The sequence below is a fragment of the Mustelus asterias genome, chromosome 1 (assembly GCF_964213995.1).
Source record: "Mustelus asterias chromosome 1, sMusAst1.hap1.1, whole genome shotgun sequence".
In the NCBI taxonomy this organism is placed as follows: Eukaryota; Metazoa; Chordata; class Chondrichthyes; order Carcharhiniformes; family Triakidae; genus Mustelus; species Mustelus asterias.
Window position 1 is genome coordinate 56768701 of NC_135801.1, and position 7500 is coordinate 56776200.

General features: G+C 38.7%; 1 protein-coding gene across 1 annotated transcript in view; it reads right to left on the reverse strand.

The window, feature by feature from the left end:
- Positions 1-7500, reverse strand: part of lrba (LPS-responsive vesicle trafficking, beach and anchor containing) — a 901160-nt gene that overhangs the window by 607260 nt on the left and 286400 nt on the right. The window lies entirely within an intron of this gene.

Genomic DNA, 7500 nt, shown 5'->3' on the forward strand with positions numbered 1-7500 from the left:
TTTAATTAAAATGTAATGTTGAAATTATTCAAGAGTTTGAAATTAGAGTAGTACAGATACAAAAAATAGAACTTAAATAAACCAGGTCAACCTATATCTTTAAAGGACCCTATTCCTATAAAAAGTATTTCAGAACATTTCAATTAGCCTCACTTTGCTCTACCATAAAACATACAGGCAGAACATTAATAGTTTCTTCATTGCTTTTGCTGGCTTTCAAAGACTAATGTAAATAAGTTATCAACAGCATCTCCTTTTGGCATGCAATAACTAAGACCAATTCTGTTTTGACATAAACCCAGCTGTTCTTCCATTTTCAAGACAATTCTCTGGTGTCAGCATTAGCTCACTGGTAGCACTCGCACCTCCAAGTCATAAGGTCATAAATTCAATACCACTCCACAGACTTCAAGACATAATCTAGGCTGAAACTTCAGTTTCAGCACTGAGTGAGTTTTTCATCGTCATAGCTGCCATTTTTCCAATGAGATGATAAAGCCAAAACTCTGTCTGCCCTTCTAGGTGAATGTGAAAGAGCGCCTTTTGCAATATTCAAAAAGAGGAGTTCCCAAGTATCTTGGCCAACATCACTGAAACAGATTACCTGGTCTTTTATTTAATTGCTGCTTGTGCAACCTTGCTGCATGCAAACTGCCTTCTGCATTTTCCTATGTTGCAACAATGACTGTAGTTCACGGCCAATGTCATACTTTTGAAGCACTTTGGGGTGTCTCAGAATCATGAAATCATCGAATCCCGACAGTGCAGAAGGAGGTCATTCGGCCCATCAAGTCTGCACTGACCATAATCCCACCTCACGAATTTACCCTGCTAATTCCCCTGACACTACAGGGCAATGTAACAAGGTCAATCCACCTAACCCGCACATCTTTGGCATGTGGGAGGAAACCAGAGCACCCAGAGGAAATCCACGCAGACACAGAGAGAACGTATAAACTCCACACAGACAGCAACCCGAGGCTGGAATTGAACCCGGGTCCCTGGTGCTGTGAGGCAGCAGTGCTAACCACTGTACCACCCATGTACAATATAAATTGAAAGTATCTTGCTTTTGCAAATCAAAACCATGGAAAAACATTCTTGGTAAGCAAAATATTATTTAACATTTAAGAAATTCCTCCTAACTATATGCATACATCACCCGCATGCTTTGCTAGATATTGTAGAGATCCATATCTAGTCAGTACTTTTGCAAAGTTCAACAGTTATAGAAACGTGACTCTCAAAAATACACTGTAATTTCAATTTGCCAGTGTTAAATTTTTAAAAAGCTGATCACTTCTTTCAGAGCTGCAAATATCCACTGACTAATGTATTGGTACACAATACCACTTTGCTATCCATTAAAAAACGCAAAAGCTTGAACTGAGAAATCACCAAATGTTTCAGCCAAACTATTAAAGGAGATTTTTTTTTAAAATTACAACAAATTAATAAAAAAGTGAACCATGCTACATAACAAACTGACATTGCACCACACAGTTCCTAAATACAAGGTGTCTATTTTTCTTTGCTACCATAACTACCCCAGTGACAAAGGTTCTTCAGGTGACTGAACACTCTTCCCTGAGCCATCCCAGTAAATGATCATGAATGACTCAGAACATGAGTGGCACTAAATAAACTATCCTGGTATATTTAATTTTTCTGGCTGTTAGATCATTATAAAGTGTGGTGATAATGTTCTTTCGTCCGTTCAGCAAGTAACGGTGTAATAAATTGAGCTTTGAAGTATTGGCTTCTTTACAAAAATGGAGGTTGAAAAATATGCGGTTGATAGTGAGAAAGAAAGATCTAGGATTCAGGAAGTGGGCAGAAAATTGGCAAATGGAATTCAATCATGAGAAATAATGTATTCGAGGAAGGCAAACAAGGCAAAGGGAATACATAATGGAAGATAGAGAGGAACAGGGGATCTTGGTGTGCATATCCACAGATCCTTGAAGGTGGCAGAACTGGTACATAAGGTGGTTGAGGAAGCATATGGAACACTTGTATTCTATATCTTGGCTAACAGAGGTAAGAATAGGGAGGTTAATGCTGGAACTGTATAAAACACTAATTAGATCACAGCTAAAGTACTCTGTTCCATTTCTGATCGCATTACAGGCAGGACGTGATCGCACCAGAGAGAATAGAGGGGATATTTACGAGCATGTTGCCAGAAATGAAGAATTTTAACTATAATGAAAAATTGGATAGGCCATCTGAAAGGGAGAAATGTGCAGGGATGTGGGGAGGGGGTAGTGTGTCAATTGTTCCATGCGTTAGGAGATCCAGCACAGACATGATGGACCAAATGGTCGCCTTCTGTGCTGTAACAATTCTATGGTTATTCTATGATTCAATGACAGATTGAGAGAGCAATTAATAAGGAAACCACAGACTAGGTCATATAAGTAGGGGCATTGAATACAAGAGCAAGGAGATTACGTTGAACTGGTATTTGACACTGGTTCAGCCTCAGCTGGAGTACTGTGGTCTGTTCTGGGTGCCACAATTTAAGAAGGATGTGAAGGTATTGGAGAGAGGAGATTCATGAAAATAGTTCTAGGGATGAGGCCCTTAAGGTATTTTCCTTGAAGAGAAGACAAAGGAGATTTCAGAGGTATTAATTGCTCCCATTCATGAAATGATTAAGAACAAGAGGGCACCAATTTAAGTGATTGACAAATAAAGTATAACAAAACAAAAATTCACAGTGAGCAGTTAAGATCTGAAATGTGTTGCCTAAGCGTGTGGAGGAGGCTGGTTCAATCAAGGGATTCAAAAGAGAATTAGACTGTTAGTTGAAGAGGAAGAACATTCCGGGTTACGGGGAAGGTGGGAGAATGGTATTAAGTGATTGGTGATTTGGAGAGCCAATACAGCTATGATGAGCCCAATAGCCTCTTTCTGCGCTGTAATAATTCTGCGATTCAGGCATTCTGTGGGTTGTTTTCTTTGGAACAGAAGGGGCCAAGTGGAAATTTAATTGAGGCGTATTGAGGGAATAATATAATTCATTTCTCTCACCAGAGGAATCAATAATCAAGGAGCTTAATCAGATTCAAAATAATTAGCAAAAGAATTAGAGGGGAGTTGAAGAGAAATGTTTTCACCCAGAGAATGGTGGTCATCTGAAACTCTGCCTAAAAGGGAGACAGAGGCAGAACCCCTCATTACATTTAAGCACTTGGATATGTTTTTGGGGTGCTCGCTGTAAGCTTCAGGGCCACAGACCAAGAGTTGAAAGTGGGATTGGCTTGCTGAGCTCTTTTATAACTAACACAATGGCCGAATGGCCTCTTTCTCTGCCATATCTTTTGAGCAATTAATCAGTGTTGGGGAAAGCCATGCAATAAAGTACTCACACATTTAAAATACTGCAAATCATTGTAAATATGAATAGGAAATTACCTCAGAATCGACCACTGAGTCAACCAATATAAATACAGTTCAGACCACATATATTAGTTTAGCTATTTATATATTCCAAAAGTGGACTTTGAGAATAAAAGTGAAAGGTATATAATTTTATTTTAATAACAAATTATAAATCTTTTGGGAAAAAATATCCAACCAAACTGTGTTTTAGTAAACACCATTTTATTACCAAGGATGAAAATGTACCTTTTTAAAAAAATAAAGAATCCAAATTTCAAATTAATTAATTGATTGAATTTTCTTAAAATCAATTAGAGAAGCCTAATTAAACTGCTAGGCTATCATCACATTGCTTATATTTTCTATTATAGATAGATTGAGCACTATATTAATCATCCATCTTAATCATTATCTACACTCATATTGTCCACTTTATCTACAATTGCTCAACTTCTTAATGTTACTATAAACTGTGTTTGCGTGTCTTATTACTGCTCCAAATGTGTACAGCATATGTCATATTGATCCACAATATCTACATTTTGCTACCTATACCATGCAGGTTATTATATATGCAAAGAGGGGAAATGGCTCTGTGACCTTTGCTTTCTCTGTTACTCTCTCCCTTCAGCCCTCTAGCTATCAATCAAGTTTCCATTTTGTTTTGTGGCAGCAGACATCCCAAACACTCTTATTAGTACAATGACCCTTGACCCCCCCTCCCTCTGTAAACCCCGCAGATCCAAAAGTGGTTTTAAAAAAGGCACTAGCTCTTTTATTGGTTTCATGGGATTACAATGGAGTTTTATGAATATTGAGATGACAAGTCTTAACTTCATTTTATTTCCTATACACTTCCTTCTGTACAGCGATCAAGTAAGGTTACACATTAGAAAGTATCACAGGAAGTCTGCTGTCGATCAGTAAATTAACTAATGACTTAATGTCATTGTCAAAATAAAATGAACATTCCATTGCTTAAGGGGTGTGGTATTTCACCAACAATTCAAAAAAAAGTATTCTATTTAGAGAGAATTTAAGCAGAACCCACAGAAAGCATGGACGACAGAAAAGGACATTGGGTTATCATATTTACTTTTTTGTGTAAAGGGCATGAGGGCTGGCAAATTAAATATTATGTTATCTAGCAACATTGTGTGCAGCTCAGCTGGTAGAGTAGTGCCTGGGCGGCACGGTAGCACAGTGGTTAGCACTGCTACTTCACAGCTCCAGGGACCTGGGTTCGATTCCCGACTTGGGTCACTGTCTGTGTGGAGTTTGCACAATCTCCTCGTGTCTGCGTGGGTTTCCTCCGGTTTCCTCCCACAGTCCAAAGATGTGCTTGTTAGATTGATTGGCCATGCTAAAATTGTCCCTTAGTGCCCTGAGATGCGTAGGTTAGCGGGTAAATATGTAGGGATATGGGGGTAGGGCCTGGGTGGGATTGTGGTTGGTGCAGACTCGATGGGCCGAATGGCCTCCTTCTGCACTGTAGGATTTCTATGATTCTATCATGCCACAGTGTAATTTCCCCAGTTTACTCTCCCCTTCTTCTGAAAGGTCCAAGAAATCCTGGAACACACTCCGACCTGTGTCCTGTCACTTCTCCTGCCTGCAATTCATCCAAATGGCCATTTGTTTTGTAAAATTAGACAATGAAGGTAAACAAGCTATTTGACTGTGGAGGGCATCATACGCAAGCCCAAACCAATCACCCAAGCTTCCAGATAATTCCCAATCTGGAGCATGTACTTCATTCAAATTTTGCTCTCCCTACCTAAGCTAGGAGCTATTGCTGAAATCATTTAATTCAGCACAGATTGGAGATCAAATCTGGAGTGTTCCAGTTCTGACTAACTCGGTTGTACACTGCAGTGCATTGATCCATTCAGCCATCAGGAACATTTTCTATCCTGCCAAATGATGTGTCCAAATGCCATTTAAAAAGAATTGTTACATTATTTGTTTGTTTTCTTTTAAATCATATGCTGCACTCGGAGTTATATTGAAAATTCCCAGATAAAGGCAAAATACTGCAAATGCTGGAATCGGAAACAAAAACAGCTCTGACGAAGGGTCATCCTGACTCAAAACATTGGCTCTATTCTCTCTCCACAGATGCTGTCAGACCTGCTGAGTTATTCCAGGATTTTCTGTGTGTTGAAAATGCCCCAACCTGTTTTTGATATGACAATCACAACCAGCACATAGCCATTCATCACATCAACACAGTTGGATTTAAGCTAACATCTTAAAGGATGTGTTTTAATCACACAGAAATAGTCATTTGTATAAGCTACAAGAGATTGCTGAGGTCTACAAAGTCATAAATGGAAATTTGAAAGATTAAAGATGCACATGTAAAATGCCAGAAATGAGAGGCTGCAGGTATGGAAAGCAGCTCAAAAACGTGTATTCCTTTTACTGCAACAGAGATGGTTAAAAATAAATCTAGTTGGGTTATTAGAAAATGGAACTCTTTACTACTTTACATCGACAGAGAACTCTCAGTTTTTAAGAAGTTTATTTACTAGTGTCACATGTAGGCTTACATTAACACTGCAATGAAGTTATTGTGAAAATCCCCTAGTTGCCACACTCCGGCACCTGTTCAGGTACACTGAGGGAGAATTTAGCATGGCCAATGCACCTAAACAGCACATCTTTAGGACTGTGGGAGGAAACTGGAGCACCAGGAGGAAACCCAAGCAGACATGGGGAGAACGTGCAGACTCCACAACTCTGGAAATCAAGCTTGGGTCCTTAGCGCTGTGAGGTAACAGTGCTAACCACTGTGCCTCCCCAATATTATTATGAAGAAATTCAGCATATTTTAAGATAGAGAAAAGCAGGGAAATAGGAAAAAAGCAGGGAAACCAGTTCTCCGATTTCTCCCCACAGTCCAAAGATGTACAGATTAAGTGAAGTGGCCATGGTAAATGCTTGGGGTTTTAGAGATAGGGCAGGGAGGTGGGCCTGGGTAAAATGCAGACTCGATGGGCTGAATGCCCTCTTTCTGTATTGCCAGGATTCTATGGAAATGGCAACTCTAGATGAAGAGCTAACACCAACAGAGATTCTATAGACCAAATGATCTCATGCTGTAAACTGTATGAAAGTTAATCCAAGGTATCTTCAAAAATTGTGAAAATTTCATAAAAACAGATTGGGTGATCATTTTGCTAATCACCTCCATTCTGCAAGCGTGACCCTGAATTTCTGAACGCTTGCTATTTCTCCATCCATTCCCATCTGACCTCTCTGTCCTCCCTAAACCGTTCCAATGAAGCTCAACAGCATCTCACGAAACAGCTTATGTTTTGATTAGGCATCTTATAACCTGACACCCTGATTTCAATAACTTCATGCCATATGCATAGATCTCACTTTTTGCCCCAAAAGCAAATGTTCATAACAGTTCTGCTGTTGCAATTTAAACTCTTCTAGAACCACCCTTTCTTCACTCATCCCATTTTCTATTTAATCAGTCCTGCTTTCCAACCCATCAGATTTCCCTTTTCCTCCCCACCGCCATCTCCACTTAATTTATTTAAAACCTGCTATATCCAATGTTCCCACTAAGCTGCAGCAATACAGAACATACAACAGGTTGCATACAACAAACAAAAAAGTTGGACTGATTACAGTTTATATTCCCAACTTCTTTCGGTTCTGATGAAAAGTCGAGTTGAAACATTTACTGTTTCCTTCTCCGTACATGCTAACTGACCTGTGAATTTTAAGCATTTCTGTTTTCATAAGTAGAAAGGTAATTTTCTTCAAAAAATCCACCATTATCAAATCAAATCTTTATTTATCCAAAACATAAAAGTTACATTTCAACAAATTTCCAAATTCCTATCACCTTTAATCTCTTACCAACAAGTTTCTCTGGTGTCATATGTTTTGTTTTATTAGAATGACAGAAAACAAATGAAAAATGATAATAGTTGCTAAATGCATTATTGGCTTTCTGTAACTAACCTTGTTAATAAAGAGGTGTAAATAAATTTCTCACTTGTTGAGATATTTTGGCACAAGGTTTATAAATGGCTGCAATGAAGGAGAATATTCATAGAATGTTTTTGGTTACTAAACATTAAAGTGTCAAAA